Raw genomic sequence first — 24,465 nt, 5'->3', positions numbered from 1 at the left:
CTCACCTTCCATTCAAGTTGTACTTGTAATAAGGTGGAATGAAATCATCAATATTCTCCTCACCTCTTCCTTCAGGAGAAAAATCCTACTTACATTCAAGGTGGTCAAATTGCAGAGAACACCATCCACCTTTTCCTGGTGATGTACACGGGACTGAGGTGAGAACAGCAAAAGGCTCTAGTTTAATGGTCTTAATGAAGGTTTCAGGGAAGGGCATTAAAGAAGACTCATATACCATCTTCCAAAAGAATTATTTTGTAAAACTGATGCCTTGGGTATGGTAAAAGATAATATGGTAAAAACCATATTTTTCTTTCTAGGACATTAAAGTTCTAAATCTATCTATTGAAGCTGCTTTGAGACACATTCCTTGATTTGGAATCACTGTCTGCCACAGGAGTGAGTAAGGACAACACTCAAAGTAATAAGAAGAGAAAAATATGGAAAAATTAACTCATAAAATGTTTGGTAACATATATACTAAAATTGAAATGATACAGAGATTAACATGGTCCTTGCACAGAGATGACATGCAAACTTGTAAAGTGATCCATATTTTTGTTGCAAGAAGAATTAAGAGGGCGACTTTAAGCTAAGACAATCCACACAAGTACAAAAATTCTACATAAAGATAGCACAAATCCCCATCACAACAATCTCCTCAATGTCACTGGACTAAATGTGCCAATTCAGAGGCACAGAATGGGAAGATGAATTAGAAAACTGAACCCAACATTCAATTGCCTGAAGAAACACTTCTGAACAATCAAAGCAACCATGGGCTCAAAGTCAAAGGCTGGAAAACAATTCTTCAAGAAAGAAAAGAACACCTCCACAAAGCTGGAGTGGACATACTAGTATCAGACCATATGGACTTCAGGCTATAGGTTATAAGAGAGAGTGAAGGTCATTTCTTCATGATCATGGGATCTGTACATCAGAAAGAACTCACCCTCCTCACTGTAGGTGCTCCTAATGACAGACCAGCAAAATACTTAAAAATAACTTCTAAAAGACTTAAAGAAAAACATTGAGAGCAACACAATACTAGTTGGAGATTTCAACACTACTTTGTCACTTCTCAATAGATCAAACAGACTAAAGCTCAGCAAGGAAATATTTTTTAAGGGAAGTAATGAACAACCTTTGACTTAGAGAAGACATCAAATGGGAAATAAAAAGTTTCAGGAAACAAATGAGAACGAGGACATGAGCTACCAGAACTTGTGGGACACAGCAAAAGCAGTGTTAAGAGGAAAGAGTATAGCTCTGCCAGAATTCATTAGGAAGAAAGAAAGGGCCTACATGAATAAATTAGAGCTCAAGATTTTGGAAAATGACCAACAAAAGTAGTCCAAACTAGGCTGGAGGAAGAAAATAATAAAACTTTTACCAGATATCAATGAGCTAGAATCCCAGAATACAATCCAAAAGACCAATAAGAGCAAAAGCTGGTTCTTTGAGAAAATAAATAAGATCAATAAATCACAAGAAGCCTCTCAAAGAAACAAAGAGAAAGAATTCTAACAAATGGAATCAGAAATGCAAAGGGGCATATCCTAATAGAAAATACAGAAATCCATAGGATCATCAGAGATTATATTGAGAATCTTTACAGCAGGAAATGAGAGAATCTTGAATAAATTGATAAATTTTTGGATTCCAATTACCTCCCAAGGCTGAACCAAGAAGATTTGGAATACTTGAACCTATCACTACCAAGGAAATTGAAAGGATGGTCAAAAGTATCCCCCCAAACAGAATCCCTGGCCCAGATGGATTCAATAGTGAAATATTTCAAACCTTTAAAGAGGAAATGCTGCCAACATTTATCAAGATTTTCCAGGAAATTGAAGAATCATAAATACTCCCAAATAGTTTCTATGAGGCAAAGATCACCCTAATACTCAAATCAGACAGAGACACCACAAAAAAAGAAAATTACAGACTTATTTCCTTGATGAATACAGATACACAGATTCTCAAGAAAATACTAGCAAAGAGAATCCAGAAACTCAACAAAAGATCACACACTATGACCAAGTAGGTTTATCTTGGGGATGCAAGGATGGCTTAACATTCTCTAGTCAATCAACAGAATACAACATCTCAATAAAATAAAGATAAAAGTCATATAATCATATCAATTGATGTAGATAAAGCATTTGATGAGATCCAGAACGCATTCATGATGAAAAACTCTCAACAAAATGGGAATTGAAAGTACTTTCCTCAATATAGTCAAAGCAAATTACCACAAACCTAAAGCAAGCAGTATTCTCAATGGGGAAAAACTGAAGGCTTGGAGCAGAAATCAATGAACTAGAATTCCAAAATACAATCAGGCACAAAACAAGTTACCCACTCTCACCACTCCTATTCAACATAGTACTTGAAGTATTTGCCATATGATTTTGGTAAAAAAAAAGATATCAAAGGCATCCAGATAAAAAAAGGAAGAACTCAAGCTTTTACTATTTGGAGATGACATGATACTATACTTAGAAAATCCCAAAGAATCTAAAAAAAAAGCTCCTGGGAACAATAGATTTGTTTAGTAAAGTAGCATATTACAAAATCAATATCTGGTACTCCATGGCTTTCCCATATATTAATAATGAAAGAGAAAAAAGAGATAGAGAAAAAACAATCCCATTCACAATAATACCTCAGAAAATCGAGTATATTAGAATCACCTAAAAATGTTAAGGATCTATACCAAAAAAAAAAAACTTACAAAGCTCTACTTTACGAAATAAGAGAGTATATGAGGAAATGGAATCACATCCCATGCTCATGGATTGAGAGGTTTAACACTGTCAAAATGGCAATACACCCCAAAGCTCTATAAAGATTTAATGCACTTTCTATAAGGATACCCATAACATTTTTCAAATAAATAGATTAAACACTCTTGAAAGTCATACACAACAATAAACTCCCATGAAGAGCTAAAGCAATCTTTGGTAAAAAGAAGAAGGGAACACCTTCCCCAACTTCAAACCCAACTACAAAGTTGTAGTAATCAAAATACCATGATATTCAGATAAAGACAGGCCTCAGATCAATGGAATATAGTCAAATATCCTGACGCTGGCCCTCGGATTATTATTACCTAATCTTTCATAAAGAGCTCAAATACATCACATGTAGCTTGCCAGGCTCTGCCGTGAGGGCTAGATACTCTCTAAGCTTGCCGGGCTCTCCAAGAGGGGCGGAGAAATCGAACTCGCATCGGACATGTTGGCTGCGTGCAAGGCAAACGACCTACTCGCTATGCTATAGCTCCAGCCCATTAGATGTATTCGATATACCAAACACAGTAACAACAAGTCTCATGATAGAGACTTTACTGGGCCCGCTCAAGCAAATTGCAGCCAACATGGCCGACCCGAGTTCGATTCCTCTGCCCCTCTCGGAGAGCCTGGCTAGCTACCGAGAGTATCTCACCCGCATGGCACAGTCTGGCAAGCTCCCCATGATGTATTCCATATGCCAAATACAGTAACAACAAAGTCTCCAATGGAGACGTTCCTGGGCCCGCTCGAGCAAATCGACGAACAATGGGAGGGCCTTTACCTTTACCTTACCTTCATAAAGGCTCAAGAAATATGAAATTGAGCTAGGAAGTCTCTTCAGCAACTGGTGCTGGGAAAACTGGAAAGCAACATGCAAAAAAAATATGAACTCAGACCTCTTTATAGTGCCAGGCAGAAAGTCAGATCAAATGTATTAAAGACCTCAATATCATACCTGAATTCTTAAGATATATGGAGAAAAATGTGGGAAGATTCCTGCATGACATTAAAGCTAAGGGAAACTTCTAGAATGAAACACCACTGACCAAGGAAGAGGAAGTGAAGATAAACAAATGAGACTACATTAAACTAAGAAGTTTCTGCAACTCAGAAAAAATGGTGACCATGATAAAAAGAGAGCCCAAATAATGGGGAAAAATTATTTATGCAATACCCATACAATTAACCTCAAAATTCTGACTGCTGTATCATTAAGAACGCTAAATAGTTCCTGTGAATTTTATTCTTCTTCACATATATTTACTCTAAAATATTTTAGATTTCCTTTTAAACTACAGGTAAAAAGGTAAATTTATGAGTTTTTCTAAAAATTAAAAATACCCCTATACATAGCCAGGTGCGACCCAAAAAACAAAAAAGCAAGCAAGTAAGCAAGCAAGAAAGAAAGAAATTAAAAATTAAAAAATAATGCAGTTTGCAATGCTAAGGATCAATCCCAGATCATCATACAATGGAAGGCAAATGCTCTTTCACTGAGTTATATCCCTGTTCTTAAACATTTAAAAAGTTCTTAATTGATGTCTCATTGCATTTTCTTTTTTAAAAAATGCTTTTCTAAATATTCCTGGTCGCCAATGTACCTCCTACATTTTGACCCTCGTTTCTCTTCTATATTTGACCTCCAAGACTCAGTTGTCACCTTATCCTTCCTATAGCCATGTTTTCCTTGGAAAAAGTTTCCAAGATCATGTCTGGCTTGCTTTAACTTGGCATAAAATGGAAACCTTATTTTCTGTATGCTCTCATGCTAGAGGAGATGATGTTTTCGACCCAGGTGAACTCTTTTCTGGGGAACTTTCTGGCTGTTTCTACTTGACTTCAAAATATCTAAAGGTAAGTCATCATCTTTTTTTTTTTTGCGTTTTTGGGTCACACCTGCCGATGCACAGGGGTTACTCCTGGCTCTGCACTCAGGAATTACTCCTCACGGTGCTTGGGGGGACCATACAGGATGCTGGGAATCTAACCTGGGTAGGCCGTGTGCAAGGCAAATGCTCTACCTACTGTACTATAGATCAAGCTCCCCCCCCCGCATCCCCATAATTCATCATCTTGAGGGCCTCAGATTTTTACCTTCCATTTAGAAACTTCATCTTTACATTGACACAGTAAATTGAAACCATAAAACCTTTGAGTGGCATGTTATAATGGTAGCAGCCATGAGCAAACATTGATAACCTATAAGTTGGCATGAACGAATTCTGTCTCAGAGGCTTCACTTCTGAGAATACCTGTCACTACCTCCTTTCTGTTACGTATCCCAGGATCAGAATCTACATCAGGCCATCAGTAGAAATTGTTCACCTGAAAGCTAGCCTTCCACTGGGATCAGAATCCATGATCCATCTAACTTGTAATTTTTCATTCATGACTTGTTGACCTTGTTTCAGTTGGAGGCATCCAGAGCATAAACTCAGCTTTCCCGTTGTTTCCACAGGAAATCCAAATACCTAAGAATGTTATCATTTCTGACGCCACTGTGAAAGATTTTTTTGGAATCCCACCGTAAGATACTATCATTAATGTTATAATATTACTGTTCTCAATAGTCCGGATCTCCCCAAAGATCTCTCTACCCTCCTCACTCCAAGTGCAGACTCCAGTTTATCATGCTCCTGAACGTACTTCTAATAGTTTCACTCAGGTTATCCCCTAAAGTGCACAAGTTAATTTCATACCACTCAAAGTTTTTATTCCTAAACTACCAGAGTCGGCTTGGTCCTCAAGCTTGTGTTCTCCCTTGAAGAAATACCGTGCTTCCTTTCTCTATGTCTCTCTTTGCTTGCTTTGTTAAACGAGTGTTCTCTCTTGAACATATATTCCATTCCACCCTACACCGGTTTAACAAGTTTCTAAGTGTTTTTCAGTAAAATCTATTTTGCTTCACTAAACTAAAAATTTTAAACCACCAGAGCATTGTTTAAACCAATATTTGTATCTTTTAAACCACAAATTTTGAAAATGAAAGGGGGTAAATCAATGGAATACTACTCAGTTGTATGAAGTGAAATCTTACTATCTGTATAAAATTGGATCACATGAGGATATTATATTTAGTGACATAAACCAGGCAGAGAAAGATAGGCATCATACAAGTTCATGCATATGTGGTATATGGAGAAAACAAATTAAAAGAATAAAATGAGACAGACAAACGTCTATAACAATATTTATATTCTATGATTTATAATTCAATTAATAATGGTTTCTCATACACATAATTCCAACATGACACTCCTCATTCTCTCAAAAAATAACTCCTCCCTCTCCCCCAAGCCCCCAGAATCCCTCCTTCCCAATCCCCTGACTCAATTGTGTGGATCAGTTTTCCCCTTACATTGGCCTTGAACCTTTGTTGCTACCTTGCTGTGTGTCTTTACATCCCACATATGATAAAAATCTCTCTGTATCTGTTCCTTTCCTTAAGGCTACCTTTACATGCATGATATCCTCTAGTTTCATCCAATGTTGAAAATTGCATAGTTTTGATCTTTTCAAAGTAATAAAAACAAACTTTAGAACCATGAGACTATTTAATTACCAGATGGAAAGGTGTAATCAAAGTGGAAAAACTGAACAATGGTGAATGACAGAGTAGGCCTTTCAGTAGTGAGTGTAATATGATACATGAACGTTGATTCTGCATAATCCTAAAATTTATGAAATTCTAGTAATTCTATAATGTCACTTAATCACTTAATCAGTTAACTTCCCGTTAGTCGTCGATTTGCTCGAGCGGGCGCCAGTAACGTCTCCATTTGTCCCTGTCGCGTGCTAGTGTAGCCCAATGGCATCTCTTCGCTCCGGGAACATGGAGGGCCTCAAACCGATCGTTCATGACCTTGACAAAGAAGTCTGACCATCTGGTAGGTGGGCGGCCACGCGGTCTCTTGACATCCCGTGGAATCCAATCAGTAACAGCTCTAGTCCAACGGTCGGCTTTAAATCTCATTACGTGACCAGCCCATCTGATTTTCGACACCTTGGCAAATGAGACAGCGTCCCTGATCCTTGATCGTCGACGGATGTCAGAACTCCGGATTCGTTCTCTCATTTGAGTGAAACATGATATTCCAAGCATAGCTCTTTCTATTCTTCTTTGGGAGACCTGAATGGCGTTCTCATCTTGTTTGCGTAGGGCCCAGGTCTCTGAGGCATATGTTAATGCAGGAAGAACAGTGGAATCAAAGAGATGTGCCCGGAGCCGGAGGTTCTTCGTCCTCTTAGCTATTTCTTCGACGTTCTTGAAGGCGTTCCAAGCCGCTCTCTTCCTCCTGCGCAGCTCGGGTGCCAGGTCATTTGTCATGTTGACCTCTCGACCTAGGTACACATAGCTGTTGCATTCGGAGATGGTCGTTCCATTGAGAGCGAATGGGGCGTCAGGAACGAGGCTGTTTCTCATAAACATTGTCTTCGTAAGATTCAGCTGTAGTCCTACCTTTCCACACTCACGGTCAAAGTCGGCCAGCATTTGTGCCGCTTGGCTGATGTTTGGTGTTATTAAAACAATGTCATCAGCAAAGCGGAGGTGGTGTAATTGCCGACCATCTATCTTCACTCCCATTCCTTCCCATTCCAGTCGTCGCATGATGTTCTCGAGGGTGGCACTGAAGAGTTTCGGTGAAATGGTATCACCCTGCCGCACCCCTCTCTTGACATCAACGATCACTTCTTTGTAGAATGGTGAGATCCTGGTAGTGAATCCACAATAGAGCTCACGGAGGATCCTGATGTATTGGGCTTGAATGCCCTGATTGGCTAGGGCTTCAATGACCGCTTCCGTCTCAACAGAATCAAAGGCCTTCTTTAAATCAATGAACGTTAAGCAGAGCGGCATCTTGAACTCCCGAGAAACCTCAATGAGTTTGGTTATCGTGTGGATATGGTCGATGGTGCTGAATCCTTTGCGGAACCCTGCTTGCTCACATGGTTGTCCTTCATCTAGTGTTCTGCCAATCCTATTCAGGATGACTCGAGTGAACAACTTGTAGATGACAGACAATAGGCAGATCGGGCGATAGTTGCCAATGTCATGGATGTCTCCCTTCTTGAACAGTAGTACGGTCCTGCTGGTTTTCCATTGAGATGGAACCTTGCATTCAGACAGGTAGCGAGTGAAGAGCCGAGCCAGTGTATTGATGAGTACTGACGGCAGGTTCTTCAGGTGTTCAGGTCTGACCTTGTCTGGGCCGGGTGCTGTTTGCTTCTTTACCGACGAAATGGCGTGTCGGATTTCGGAGGGGAGAACGTTGGGAACAACATACCCATCCTGTGGAATTTGGTATGTCGGCAAGTGGACATGGCTATCGAAGAGATTTGAGTAGAAGTCATGGATAATCTTCTCCATTGCCGTTCTGGAGGATGTGATGGATCCATCAGGACGTCGGAGGGCAGTCATCTCGGTCTTATAGTTGGCGAAGGACAGGCGGGTGTTACGAATACTTTTCCCGGCTTCTGCCGCATCTACCAGTACTTCTGCTCTTCTCTCTTTGAGGTCTTCTTTGATCGCATCTCTGCACTGCTTTGCAAGCTCGGACGTTAGCTTGCGGTTGCCTGAGGCATGCGCCAAACCACGCTGGCGAATTAGCTCAAGAGTTTTCGAAGATAGGCGACTTTTTGTGGCTATATCTCTCTTGGCGTTCCTCGCACATTCATGGAGGTGCTGAACCAGTCGATCGTATTCCTCGTCAATGTTGTCAACAATGGCATCTTCCCATGTTGAAGCAATAGTACCAAAGAGTTCCCAGTTGGTGGTCGTTCTGGTAGTTCTCTTTTTGAACTTTGCAGCCCTTTCTCCCCACTCTGTGAAGTAGAATTTTGCACGAAGGAGACGGTGGTCCGATCCCGTTCGAAATTTTGGGACAACAGCGACATCAGTCAGGCAAAACCGTCGATTGAATATGATGTGGTCTATTTCGTTGTGGAATCGTCCACCGGGAGACTCCCGATATTCGATATGCCAAAACCAGTAACTACAACTGGTCTCATTCACCTGACCCTGAAGGCTTCACCGACATGGCAGCACTGAGAAGGATGAGAAAGGAGAGGCCGACAAAATCTCAAGGCCGACCTAGGCTGCCACAATGAAGGAAGACAAAAATGATCATCTGTACTTTCTGTACTTTCAATGCACGTATGCTAGCATCAGATGCATCCATCGAGGACCTGATGGTACAAGCGCGAATGATCAAGTACGACATCATTGGTCTGACCGAGACAAGAAGACACGAATCTCACCATGCCGTTTTCGACACTGGAGAAGAATTGTTCCTCGGAACATGCGATAAAAGAGGTGTTGGAGGCGTCGGTGTCCTTGTCAACACAAACTTGGCCAAGAGCATTGATTCATTTGAATGCCTAACAACCTGAATCGGACATTTACATTTGAATAGATGTGGCTCACTGCCTGCAGTTTCTATCTTCGTTGTCTACGCACCAACATCTCATTATGATGAAAGAGAAATCGAGAAGTTCTACATGGAGCTAGAGAAGTTCTATAAAGAAGACCACACCTTCTACAAGATCATTGTGGGTGATTTTAATGCCAAGATAGGACCGAGAAGATCAGCTGAAGAACTTCACATCGGAACCCATGGCCTAGAATGGAACGAACAGGGTGAGAGACTGTCTGAGTTCATCATGTCGACCAAGACCATTCATGGTAACTCACAGTTCCAGAAGGCAGAATCTAAACGATTCTATAATGTAATTTTAAATAATCAAAACAGTATTTAAATAACTTACATTTATATATGATTTTGACGTATATTTTGTGTCAAACTATCAGAAATAAAAATAATGTGAGATAGAGATACTGTGTATCACTATACTTTTAAACAAGAGAAGTGCTGAAAATTTCTGTGTCTTGATGAACTGTCATATAAATTGACTCCAAAATCAAATTAATATACTCAAGGAAAAATAAAGGTCAACCAATTTAATCTTTTGCCTTCACAGAGGTTCCCATCGGCTGATCTCTGGCAGACAAAACAATTTTTATATTATTTTTTTAAATTTTTATTACTGAAACACCATGAGGTACAGTTGTACATTTACAAATTTTTGTTCTTGGGTTTTGATTATACAATGATCAAATGCCCATCCCTCCCCCTGTGCCCATTTTCCACCACCATAGATTCCAGTATCCCTTCCACACCTATACCCTCATCCCACCCTCCCTCTGTGGCAAGGCATTCCCTTTTGTTCTCTCTATCCTTTTGGGTGTTGTGGTCTACAAAAGAGGCATTGAGTGGCAATTATTTTCAGTCCACAGTCACAATTTTTATTTTCAAAGGATTTCTTGGCAGAGATTTGCTATTCTTTGCTAGCAACCAATTCCTTTTCTTCTGCTTTTTTTTTCTAGAAATATATACTTATACTCAGACTGACTAGTCATGGCACCAAATTGACAAATGTACTTGTTTTTACTTCAGTTCTATTTCCTTATTATCACATATTATTAGCAGTGGATAGAAAATAACTAGCCCAAATTTCTTGGGGGAAAGGGAAATGTTTATGCTTTTCTTAGTTTGGAAAATCCCTGTCACTAGTATAGGGATATTCATCTAAATTTGTAAACGCAATGATTAAGAAGAGGTAAACCATGACTGCCACTTCAAGGAAGAACGGGTTTTCAGAAATATCCTAGCTTTCAGAAGGATGGCTCTGGCTTGCATGGGGGGCAAACATGAGAGCTGTGAGCTACTGGCAGTTAACACATGCTCTGAGGCTATGTGGTGACAATGCTGAAAAATGTGGAGAGCCCTGATTAGGTCGGATCATGGGGGAGAATGGAATGATGACAAGAAAACAGAGCAACAGGACAAGATAATAGATTCCTTTGTACAAAAGTTTTCATCTCTAATGTATTAATCTGTGAAAAAGAGAACCAACTTCTTATCATTCTTCCTGGCAATATATTATCCTTACACAGTGCTTCAGGGAAAAATCGCTCCCCTTGTTAGTTAATATAGAGTGAATATCTGTGAGGTCTTTGAACTCTCTCTATGTATACACTGCTGATGACTGAAACCAATCTCTCTATTTAACTATTTAAACTGCAATGGTCTCACCATTTAACTCTCGAAACTCTGATGGCTCCAAATCTTCTAAGATCAGCTTTCATCTCTTCCATGATATCCAGGTTTCTCTTCCCAACTGTCAACTCTCCCTTTCTTTCTCCCTCTCTCTACCAACTATGGTCTCCCTGCCAAAATTTGCTAAGACAAGATTTCTTGAAATATAGACGTAAGTTGACTTCTCTTTTTTTAAATTTAGGCAATTTTGATTTTCAAAGTCATTTATAATGGAGATTTTTCATTCAATATTTGAATTCCAATCACACCACCAGTGTCTGCATCCCTCCACCAACAAATGACCCATTTCTCCCTGCATTCCCACCGATTTCCTTGAAAAACACATTTTGAAGTTTAACTATTGTACTTTGGGTTCCATACTTACAGTAGTGTTGGCATTGGTGGTAAAGACATACACCTCAACTTTTTCTTGCTGGCCTTCCTGGATCAATGCCCACTGACACCATGTAGGGGAAATATATGAGAACAAATCATTAAGCTCCAAATTTTTCAAATATCTTTAAACAATTCTGATCGAAAAAAAATAGTGTAAACTGGAGGGGACAACCCCTTGGCAGCCTGAAAAGTCTTTTCATTTTTCCACATTAAAAAGAGGAAATCAGTGAAGGAGGTCTGGCATCACGCAAGTTAGTTGACCCTGCTGAGCTGTGGTCAAAAGAGTGTTTTGTGCTCTTCTCCCCTTCCACCATAAGTCCCAGCCCCATTAGTTTTTTCTCTTGAGTCCGCATAAAATAAAAAAATTTTACCACACAGGCACCCATGTAATGAGACCAGCCAAGGTGATAAAATAAATTTCAGAAAACTCATAGGTTACTCATGGTGGTAGAAACTAAATATCATGTTTTTGTATTGAATCTGCAGGAGACACAAATTACAAACCTTTTCATGATTCAGTTTCATTCATAGGATATTTCAACTTTCAACCTCCATGACTATACAGTTCCATTGCTGATGTTCCCAGTTTCTCTCCCACCACTCCCTCTCCCAACATCAAACCCCACCTGACAGCCTGCTGTCTCTACACTATGGCAGGCACCTCTTTCTCTCTCTTTATCTCTCTCTCTCTCTCATCCTTTGGGCATTATGGATTGTAATACAGATACTGAGAGGTTATCACGTTTATTCCTTTACCTACTTTTAGCACTCAGTTCTCACCCAGAGTAATCACTTCCAACTCTCATTGTCATAGCGGTCCCTTCTTTATTCCAAATGCCCGCCTTCAGCACTTGTGGCAAGCATCCAACCATTGACCAATTCTCCTGGCCTGTGTTTCTGCTATCCTTGGGTATTAGTCTCATATTCTGGTTTTTTATATCCAAAAAAAGGTGTAGTCCAATCAGTATACACCTTTCCTTCTGACTGATTTCATTGAGCATGATATTCTTCCCTGTACATCCATTTATAAGCAAATTTCATGATGTGATTTTCCTGCTAACTGCGTAGTATTGTATTGTGTAGGTATAACATAGTTTCTTCTGGCTATTGTGAATACTACTGCAGATGGTATTTCTGTTATAAATATCATGTTTAATGTAGCTTACATAGGAAAATACTTCCCAGGTTCCAAACATAGAGAATCCACTTACAAACCCAACTTTTTTATTTTTAAATAATATAATTTATTATGATGCTTTCTAAAAAACTGAAGCTATTAAAAAAACTCAGGGTAAGCATATTCTATAAAAGTAAAAAATAATAATCTTAAGGAAGGAAAACAGCTACGTGTTCTTGCTCCTCCAAGATCCATGTGTTTCTTGATATATTGTCAATATCTTTCTCTAGCCGTAAATTCTTCAACTTCATTTCTGAACACTATTTAAAGTTATATTAATTTAATAGGTGTAATCAGCTTTATAGAATGTTTATTTGTTTCTTTCATATTTTGCATAAACAATGTTTGAATTAACCATAGCACTGTAACACTGTCCTCCCATAGTTCACTGATTTCCTTGAGCGGGCACCAGAAACATCTCTATGGTGAGAATTGTTGTTAATGTTCTTAGAATGTCGAATACGTCACATGTAGCTTGCTAGGCTTTGCCATGCGGGAGGGTTTCTCTCAGTAGCATGCTGGGCTCTCCGAGAGGAGCAGAGGAATCGAACCCAGGTTGGCCACGTGCAAGGCAAACGTCTTACCCACTGTGCTATCGCTCCAGCCCATATATAGATTTATACATATATATGTGTATTTACACACACATACATATCTATATATTCTTCTTACACATCTCGTGAGTTCCAACTCATATTTCTTCCTCCTCCAATTATTTACTACTTACTTCTCTCCCCCTACTTCGCGCGCAACTAACTTTCCGAGTGCCCTCAGATGCATTTCTGAGGCCAGGATAAAGGCATGCATAACACATAAATGCAAGGGAGGCACAAAGAATATATAGATAAATTTCATATGGACATATAATTGTGATGACTAGTTTACAAACTGTACTCGCTTCATGTACAGACTTCCTCATCTCAGCAACTGTGTATTCATACTCCATGCACTGTCAAATATCCAGCTAAAGTCCACAACCAACTAACAACACTCCCCTACCAATTTCAGTCATTTACTTCCCCTATTGTAAGGACAATTCTGATGTCAGAGGGTAAAGGTTTGATTTTGCTTTTGTTTTATTAGTGCATTTAGTTTTTTTTCTTTATAAACCAGAAACAAATAAAATATTTTTTAAAAAAAAATAAAGGACAGGAGGTGATATCAGGCAACAAATGAAATAGTTGATCTGGCTGAGAATCAGCAAGAATCTTTCAGGTCAGTGTGACGAAAGGTACATCCAGTTTCCCTTCCCAGTATATTTCCAAAGGGCTGGCTTGGAGCAGGGTACATGCTGGGAAGAAGCCCAGGAGACTAGCAGTGTCTTGAACATCTAGGGGCCTATTTTCTTCTTTGAAAATGTAATGGTATTGACCTCCATTGCAAACCACAGCACCCTAAAGCAAAGAAAAAGCAAAAGGGAATGCCCTGAGGTAGGGCGGAGTGGGGGAGATGGGGGATGGGAGGGTCACTGGGTTCCTTGATGGTGGAGAATGGACACTGGTGGAGGGATGGATACTTGATACTTGTATAACTGAAACCCAAGCACAAAGGTATGTAAGTCTGCAACTGTACCTCATGGTGTTTCACTAATAAAAATAAATCGATAATAATATAAAAAATTAAAAATGCTATCGGCTGGTATAGGAAAAAATGTAATGGTGTTGACTAGATTACATCAAGATAATTTTTAGTTATAGGATGCTATGATTCATCTTTGATTCACTGATTGATACTTTGTAATGTCCCAGTTCATTCTCATTCAGAGAAGTCATTTATTTCTTCGAGTATTGATTTGTACAGGGAATTTCTCAGAAAATTCTTTACATAATGTATATTGAGGGACTCAATGATAATGTTCTTATTACCATTTTCAAAGAATACAAAAATACACTTTTAATAAGATTTTCTTGGTTCTCTATATAAAAGATAAATGACAACAATTAAGGTTAACTCAAGATTTTCTAAAGTGCATTACATTAGTACTGGAAAAGAAATTTTAAAAGACTCTGGGAGAGGGGAGGAGAAAAAGTCATGGATCTATAAGGATTAGTACAAGTCTTTGGGTGTGGGGAGGCAGGGCAGTGACTAGAAAAGTTGAGATCACACTCAGTTATGTGATCTAATCTCTATATATCTATTCTCTAAATTAGATACCAGCGATGTATCCACACAGGTGTATTCATATGACTATCATGTACACTAGTGAGATCCAGGGAAATAATTCTTAGCACTGACATTGTTGGAAATTTATGTACTAATCTGGTTTTTATGATTAAGTTGTTATGATTTCACAGGCAGTGTTTGTTTCCTTAACCAGCCTGGAATGTCTTTAAAAGACCAAATATAGGATCATTCTTTCATTTTTAATTAAATATAGAAAATGCTGAATTTACAGGTTAAATGGAGATGAATATCTTTTTCAATATTCTATTTGGGACACCGTCCTTTATTTGTTTTATTAGGAACTGAATGTGGTACACTATAATCTCTAATTCCATCCCTAGACCTCCCTTCTCTATTTGTACCAATCAAGACACACTTCACTTTAGACCAAGATTTCAGTAATCTCAACTAAACATTAAAGTAAAAAATAAGTCTGATCAAATAATTCTGTTATCCAGCAGTTATTTAGATGCTTACACCAATGAACAGAATATTGAGAAAGAAATGAATACTCCAAATTCTGTTTGAAGAAGGCACAGAATACATGTTGTAATTGACCATATAAAAGAAAGAAAATTAAAGTAAATTCCTTGGTAATTTCTGGTAGTCTTGGAACCATGTTGCCCATGGTATAGTCAGCTAGCTAAGTCTTCCTTAACTTGGATTTCCCTTGTTCACATCCCTGATATCACTCTTTTCCTGCTCAGTTCCCATTCCCAGTATATCATATTACCACCAGATCTTGTTGTTTCAAACTTTGTTTTCAGAGGAACCCAAATTTCCAGCCCTCCTTTTACACTTATTGTCTCTTTTCCCAACATTTCAGACTTTTCTCCCAACATTTTTTCCTCAGTGAATACAGCATTCCTTTAAGAGAGTTGAAGCTTGTTAGTTTAAGAGATTACTGGGATCAATTCCCTCCACCCATACATTAAGGTAGCAAAACACTTTTCACGTTTTTCTGTTCCCAGCCAGTCAACTACCATTTCCTGGGAAAATCTATGAACTGGTTAGTCTCAGGTCAGTCAGAAACTGCGTTCATTTCCCCCCCATTTTCAACAAAGTAGTTACTGGTACCAAGCAGAATTAGTTAAATATATGTTCCTGTTAACATATCTTTGCACTTGGGATACATGTGAACACATTTCACCTGGCTTTTATGAACCCTGGTCATCCAGTTTGCTTTTCTGGTGGCATTCTTTTTCTCACTATTCCTCTCCACAGCTAAGTGATGTGAAAATAACATATTTAGTAAATGGTATGATTGAAAGTTCCAGAAGGAATGCCAGCCCTTTCTGCTCTCTCGGTCTTATATGTAAACTGTTCTTTGGAACCTATCTTATTTTTGTATTTTTGTCTTGAATCTCATTTACAAAAAATATTTTAACTTATTTGAAAAACATCCACCAACTATCCCATGATGATCACCAGATTTCCACTTCCCTACCTTTCCCGGTTTCCTTTCCATCCATCCATCACCCCATTAACTCTCCTAGTACCATCTATTTCCACCACAGCCTTCCAGGCTCAAGGTCACCTGGTACTAACTGCTTTGGGAGTTGTGACCTAGGACGCATGTCTTAATACGGTACCTACCGCAATGCAGCCACAACGCCATTTATAAAGTTGGTTCTTGTGTGAGCTGCAGTTAAAAGCGATGTTTAGGGAAAACTACAGGTATCAGGGAACATGGAAGACCAAAGACCAGCCCTCAAGCTAATATAATTTGAGCTCCCCCCACCAGAAATTTCTTGATAGCTGGCTTGGCAACCCTGGGGAGTTTACAAATCCAAAGACTTACAGAGGCAATGGACCTCATTGTTGAAACACGCTAATGAAGTGTCACCGTAACTGCAACTCTGAATATTGCTGGGAATAAGTGAAATGGTGCAGCTAGGGATGCTGAACAGAGGGCCCGAGGACATGGTGACTTATCTTTGAATCTCCCAGGGGCTTGTCTTCAGGCTTTATGCTGCAACTGTTCTCTTAGCTTTGTCCCTGTTAAGAGTCATCCTTGAATGACTCTGAGGGTGTTGATCACTCATCTGGTAGGATTATTCCCCAGTGTATGTGTTCTGATCCCCCAGCCATCATTTATGTATAGACCACCCAAACCTTTTAGTGATATGTCTCAAATTTGGTTATTTTCCAAAGGTGGCCATGAGGCGTAAACACAGCTTCCATGGAGAATTTTACTTCTCGTCTGGTCATCTTAGACTCATCTGCCTTCCTCAGCCTATTCCAAATTTATTCTTTTAACCGAAAACCTCAGATCGTGCCATTTCTCCCATTTTTTTTTTTTCGAGGACACCAGGGATGGGGCATACATGACTGCGCTCTGGTCATACTCCTGGCTCTGTGCTCAAGTTTCACATCTAGTGGGTCTCTGGGGACCATAAAAGATTGCAAGAAATGAACTGAGTCCTTCTTGCTTGCAGAGAAAATGACCTGTCAGCTATACTCTTCCTCTGACCCTACGCCACTCTTCATCATGCCCATGCAATTTCTCCTCTTATGGGCTTTATAACTCTGGACCAAGTTTGTATTTCTTAGAGTCTTGTCTATTCCCCCTTTTTCCTCTCTCTAAATTCCCATTGTTTCCCATCACATCCTTCAAACCCCAGCCACTCCCCAAAACAACCACAGTTGACAGCATCTTTAAATTCAGAAGTTTTATTAACAACCAATTAACTATGATGCATGTCTTTAATTTGAAAAAATATATTAGAATAAGTAAAATGTGTATGGCATTTCAGTGTTTGCCTAGGGCACCATCTGGTACCTAAAGTGGAACCTACCATTCCAGCTCTCACATTACGTAGCCATAGTAGAGAGAGATGTCCTTCTATTTTTCCCTCTCAATAAAGAACTACACTTTCCCTCATAGCTGTGTGTTTGGCACTGTTCTCACGCTCCTGCTGAGCCTTCCTTTTCATAGCCTCACGCTCTGGTCTCTGCTCTTTGGTGATGGGCTTTGACATGACAGGCTCGGGAACATTGGGCTTTCTCCACGGAATCGGTTGGAAAGGGAAGTCTTGGAGGAGAAACTGACTCTGACGTTTAGGTGACCACTGCCGCTTTTTCACAGAAACAGGAGGAAGCTCCCACTGGAGAGAAGTGCCAGCTGCTGTCTTGTAGGGAGCAGGTCTAGGAGCTGCAGGGTGAAGAATTGGCTGGCTACTAGGGTTCTGCAAACCTGGTCGAGATGGGCTGGTTGTAATGGACTGAGCAGGTTTGGCAGAACCAGAACAATATGCAGTGGTTGACCGTGAAGAATTGGCAGCATTTGGCTGAGGTGCATTGGTAGAGCCAGGCTTGGCAGGGTAATCTGCCGCAGGAAGATGTGAGGTCACATTGTCGTCTCCGAGGAACAGGTCGAGCTTGTGGCCTCTCCATGGTAAGAAACGGCAAAGGTACCAATTTGACCTTCCCAGGAGGTGGCAGCTCAGACTGGGTTGGATATGAGAGTTTTTCAGCACTGCTACTTGGTTTGTGTGCTTTGACCTGAGTTTTCTCAAGGCCTTTTCCATCCCATGTAGCACCTAGCCATGGCTTGACAGCTAAGGATGACTTGACATCTTTTAGCTTCTTTGAGCTACTCAGGACCTGGGAGGAAGAGATTCCAGGTTTTGGATCACTCTTCTTCCCCAGAACATGAAACACTTGGACAGAATCCAGCATGTGTATGCCTAGGTAGTTTAATGGCCTCTTGGCAAAGCTCAGTTTGACTTTTCTTGCGTTTCATCTTACTTCTGGTGGGCTTTTCTTCTGCCTTTATCTTGTTCCCTGGCTGCTTACACTCGTTAGCTTTCTTAGAATTTTCTCTGGTGTTTTTTATCTTCTCCTGCCCATGGCTCTTTGTCTTGCTGATCCTGCTGGAGGCAGCTTTGTGAGGTTTGCTGTTAGTCTTGGCGTTGGTCACAGGACACCTCTCACTGACTGCAGCATTACGAACAATCCCAGCTCCCCATAGCAAGCATTCTCAGACCTTTGGCTGGATTTTGGCCTTGGTTTCTCCCTCAAGAGGTTCACAAGACTACCTTTTGTACTTCCATTTTGCATGGGAGGTCCCCTTAGTGCCACTTGAATTTTCTTGCACCTGCTTCAGAGTGATGGTGTCAGTGGTGTTCATTACCTGAAGATCTTTTCATTGATATAGGTCTACTGGGATCGGTAGGTATCCAGAGGTTTTGCAAGCCCAGTTTTCATCTGATCAAAATTCTTAACCTTTTGTTCCTGAGTTGGAGTTGGTGTAAGCCCCACGTTACTTTGGTCTCGAGATATTATGGGAACTTCCCAAAATTCAGGTGGTGGATTACGCTCAGGTCTTTGAATCCTGCTACTGCAACATGTGGGCAATTTGGAAATTTGTGTCAGACCAAATGTCGGACCTGAAGGTTTCCATGCCAGGGAAGTCTCCATCCCCAGTAAATTCATCACTACAAAGGAAGGAAGGAAGAAATCAGTCCCTGCGAAATGAGATATTCCCTCCACAAAACTAGTGGTGCAACAACTGTGCACCTACCAGCAACAGGCAAGGGATTGTTACTGGGTATTCGACGGATAATGGACAAGGCCCTGTGCTTGAAGATTGGAGGTAAATGTTGTAGTTCTTACTGTTTGTCATGTGGTGCTGTTGTTTTTTGGTTTTCTTTGTACTTGAGTTTCTATGTAATCTAACTTTAAAAATAAGAGACTTGGGACAGAGGGATAGTCCATTTGGTAAGGCACTGGCTCTGCACACAGCTGACCTCAGTTTGATCTTTCGTATCCCGTATGATCTCCTAAGCATCTTCAGCAGTGATCCCTAGCACAGACCCAGTACTAATCCCTGAGCAGTTCGGACTGTGACACAGATTCAACCTCCTACAAACAAAAGCTTTTTTAAAAGAAAAAATACAGACTTTTAAACTAATAAATGCCATACAGAGCTTAGCATTGTAATGTATTTTACTCTCAATTTATTCATTTTCATGGAAAAATAAAAGGAGATTAATATCATATAATAAGAGTATGAATGAAGTACTAATTCAGCATGATATTTGTGCTGAAGTAAAGTTTTTAGGTTTCATGATTTGAGACAGAATCTCTGAACCACAAGTGTATTCAGAACCTTGCTGTTCATTAATGGAAGGGAAAGTTAAAGAGGTACCATTACAATAAGAGTTCTGAAACTTCTAAAGAAATTAACAAAATACTAGTTTAAGACTTGTATTTTACTTTTAGTGTGGTAATTCTGGAGGACTGCTGAACTAGAACAGTGTAAAATGTGGCATTCCCTTCCACAGAGGCTGGTTGGAATTGGGGGGATGGGTGGTGGGAGGCATAATGGGACACGTGGTTGTGGAGAATGGGCACTGGTGGAGAGATAGGTACTACATCATTGTATAAATGACATCTAAGCACAATAATTTGTAAGTCTACAACTGTGCCTCAAGATGTTTAACTAATAAAAATTAAAAAATATATGAAATAACTAGGGAAAAATGTGGCATTCTTTTGTGTGCTCCTGAAGTTTCATTATATGAAACCTAGATATCCATTATACTATCATAACTTCCAATTTCCATTAGCAGATCTTATGTTGAGTGTGAAAATAACATGTTGTAAAATGAGTGAGGGGAGTAAACATGAACTTAGTTTAGTTAACTTCATTTCGTAAACTTAAAAATCTCAGTGTATTTAAATACCACCTGTCTATAGACAGTTTTCCTCTTTTTTGACCCCAATTTTTGAATTTTCTTTCCCTCCTCTCAGTTTAACTCACCTTGATAACTAGATTCTGTGATGGGTTGAGCAGAAATAGAGAAGTCGATTCCAGAGGAAATGGTTGGTGTTTGGTTATTTGGGGGCCGAAACTCCTTCAGAACCATAACCATTTCTCTAGATGAGTTCCTGTAATCTTGGGGGGCAGAGCCATTTTGTCCTGTGTATGACATGGAGTCATAGGACTGAAGGCCAGAAAGGAGAGTTCCCAGACCTCCTTGATGATTGTAATACGCCTGGCTTCGGTCCTGGTAGGGAAGTGACATACTTTGACTCTGATATGGATACCGAGACGGTGTTCTCTCAACAAGACTGGCAGAAAGTGATGGGTACACAGACACCGTGTTGAGGGTATCTAGGGTTCTCTCATAGCGAGCTGCCTTAGACATGGAAGAGACAGCGGTGTCTTGGTCAAGGACAGACACAGAAAAGTCTCCCATAGAAGACTTCTCTTCAGCATTTCCTGAATTATCCCATTCCAAAACACTAGTATAGGAAGAAGCTGAGGTGGATATATGACTCTTTTTTAAACACTCCAGATAGCATTGTCGTGCTGAAATGTTGGTAAAGTTAGACACTACCCATCAGTGGTTGGAAAGAGGTGCCAGAGGCTGAGTGCAGGAGCCAAGCAGAACTACCAGCTGGAGCAGATTCTCTGGAGTAGTTGCAGACACTTCCTGTTAGGGAAGCTGCATCGTTCACCACGGGAAGGGAATGCTGCCGAGTATGTGAAGTTCCCAATACAGATGGGTTTTGAAAATTTTCTGTAAGGAACAATAAGGTGATGAAAAAAATCTGTGAGACTAAGAATCTCCTTCAATGCTGAGAGGAACAATATGAACTTAAAATTTAAGCCATCGAGATGCTTCTAGTACCAACAGTCAATTGAGTTTCCAAAATTCCAACAATTTGGTGTGATTCAAAGCCTGGAACCTTTTGGCACTTTGTATATTTGATATCGTGCTCCCAAATAAACACAGAACTGTAGAAGAACCAGGTGATCTTGTCTGTAAATGGATTTCTTGCTTACAGATAGTTTCTCCTTACCCTAGCAATGCCTGAAGCTTGCTCTCCTATTGACCCATATGTTATTTCCTATAAGGGAAGCTTTTCCAAACTAGGAAGTCTAAGAGAATGGGTAAGATTCTCTGGACAAGAAGAAACCTGAGGGCCAGAAATGACAAAGCGATTTCATGTCTTCCAATCATTTTTATTGGGCGCGGTAAGGAGTAGATTTTGGACCAATAACTGACAGTGATCTTGGGCTCTTTCTGGCTCTACACTCTCGAGTGACCCCTTATAACATTCAGAAGAGTGGATGCAGTGACAGAGATTCAACTAGATTGGCTGTGTACAAGGCAAGTGCCTCATCCCCTCTCCAGTACTATCTCTCTGTCCCTTATGAATTACCAAGTTACGGAACCTAAGCATGTGGACTTTTTTCCAGGACTCTGCATGACCTCTACATTGCAGAAACGGTTAGGAAGATACCTTACTTTAATATAGGCATTTGGGGTCTTTACAACTATTACCATTGTAATCATCAGGTTTCCATTTGACTTCTGCAATGAATATCTGTTACTTACGGTTCACTTATGACTTAAGCTTGTTGATGCATAGAAGGTTAGCCTGAGTTTTGATCCACTTCAAAAATGGCTACTTGAGTTTTTCCCAAGAAATGTTTTTGGAAGGAAAACTTTATTGAAACTCTGTGACTTAAGTTGTTTATCTAAAATGTAGTTACTAATAACTCTAAGAATAATAATGCATACATGAATATAATTTTTACATTTCATACGGTTTACATAGGAGGAAGTATAAAGAAAACATAATGAAAAATATGTATCACAGAAATGAAAAAGAAGTATATAGATATCAATGAAATCTGGGCTCTGTAGCAAGCAGCATAGTACAGTAAGTTATTGAGAGCAGACCCAAGAGTAAGCCCTGAATAACAGTGGATGTGGTCTCAAACAAAACCAAATGAAACAGTCCAATAAGGTTATTAATAAATTGTTCCACATATACAATATGAAAAGTATATTCTATTTTAGAAAACTATGCTAGCCAAAAAATGGAATAGAAGGTGATTTTTGAGTGCACACTGTACCAGTCCATCAAACAGAAAAGATTTACCAGTAACTACATAACAAAAAGAAAATAGGAATAAACGTGATTGTATTTCATAGTCAAGAAATGTTTTAAATGAGTAAAATACAGAAAAAACTTCGTAAGTACAAAAAAGTTATTCTCATCAATACCTTTGAATATTAACCAGCAAACAACACCTGTTAAAATAGCATAGGATTTCACTTTATCACACAAGACACACAAAAGACCATTTAAAAAGTGATCATAAAATATTACAAATTTAATTTCAACACCTAGATTAGAATTATATTTATCAAACAGGAAAACGTTCTTCTCAATGTTTAATAAATGAGCACCAAAATCCAATAAAATATCTTTAATGTAGGAAAACTCAGAATTCACAAATATGACAAAAATATGTAATTAGATCTGTGAGACTTGATTTTTCTATGTCTTCTTAGGATCTAAAAACAGATGTTGACTATTATCAAAATACTCTCATATTAGGAAGAAAAAATCACATGAAATAACATTTGTAAAGATGACAAGCAGCTTTAACCTGGAACCTACTTACGTCACAAATGAATCAATTCTCCTGATTCAAGTTAGAATAAACCATTTTTTAAAAATTTTAACAGGCTGCCTGTACGTGTACTTAAAAACCAGAACGTAATAAAAACATTGAAGATTTATTGTCTTCAATCCCCCTCGATAACCACTATTAGCTATATATGGGAAGCATCATCTCTAAACCGTGTTTATATTGCAAATTGTCAAGTGCCAAGTACTGTGTTGTAAGAGATAATAAGGAAAAAAGCCAGCAAGGATGGCTTTCTGATAAAGTGCTTTTCCTACTGGTACCCTAATCAAGGCATAGTATACTTTCTAGTCCTGGCATTTTTTGAAGTAAATTGCTTTGACTTGTTCTTAGTGTATTTATCTCAGCATATTTAATATATATTCTTTCTTTTTTGATTTTAAATCTTTGGTTCTCTTCAACATTCTGTCCAAACGTTTTCCCCTTCCTTGATAATCGCCGTCCATGTTCTTTCTTTTTTTCTTTCCTATTTTATTCTCCCTCATATCGTCTTAGTTCTATTGGTCAATGTTTGAAGAAAGTGATCCCAAACTTTCTTAACTTTGAGGGCTTGCCTCTCTACCACTCAGCACTCCACACTTTCCACATGCCCCATATTTTCTTATTACCTGGTTTAAATAGAAAACTCAAAGATAAATGATTATTACTGTGTAATAGCACTATATTTAAAATACTGAAGTATAAATACAAGTGGAGAGACCATTACAGAGAAAACTTGCTAGTATATATTAACAGTTTTCCACAGCATCTACATTTTCTGTTTCTGTAAAAATACTGTCTCTGATTTATATTTTTTCAATGGATATCATGTAAAATTCTCTATTAAAAACAAAAAGAAACACAGAGAATCAACACTCATACATATATATGTGTATTTGAGCTTGTAAACATTTCTAAAATATAATGTAATCAATGAGGAAAAGCACTTTGTATATGAGAGAACGAAAGCCAATGTCAAAAATCACACAGCAAATGTCCAAGTCAAGCTAAAATGAGGCTTATAAAATTCTACTTGAATACTTTCTTTCATTACTACATGTTGTTTTCACTTGACTGCTAAGTTTAGGGATGATATATCTAATAAAAAGCGTTAAAATGTATTATTCTTTACCTGCCATGGTCAGAGAAGAGGAAATACCGATGAAAGGTATACGAGAAGAGGAGACGGTACGAGAGTATGTCTGAACACTGAAGCGGCTTAAGACCAAAAGTGTCCAGTACAGATGACTGGTCACTGGTGATTGGTCATTGGTCACTGGTCACTTGCCATGATGATTCAAATTTGTTTACAAACAATTGCATGGGGACCCCAGATTCTACAATTCGGTAGTTGGATGGGTGGGAGAATGATGTCATAAAGTAGGCAGTTGAAAGGTAGAG

General features: G+C 39.2%; 1 pseudogene; it reads left to right on the top strand.

Moving 5' to 3' along the window:
• Positions 1 to 461: 461 nt before the first annotated feature.
• LOC130025934 (uncharacterized) lies at positions 462 to 560 on the top strand (annotated as a pseudogene).
• The last annotated feature ends 23,905 nt before the right edge of the window (positions 561 to 24,465 follow it).

The sequence above is a fragment of the Sorex fumeus genome, unplaced genomic scaffold, assembly GCF_029834395.1.
Source record: "Sorex fumeus unplaced genomic scaffold, SorFum_2.1 ptg000032l, whole genome shotgun sequence".
Taxonomy (NCBI): domain Eukaryota; kingdom Metazoa; phylum Chordata; class Mammalia; order Eulipotyphla; family Soricidae; genus Sorex; species Sorex fumeus.
This window is presented reverse-complemented; position numbering and strand designations above follow the sequence as displayed.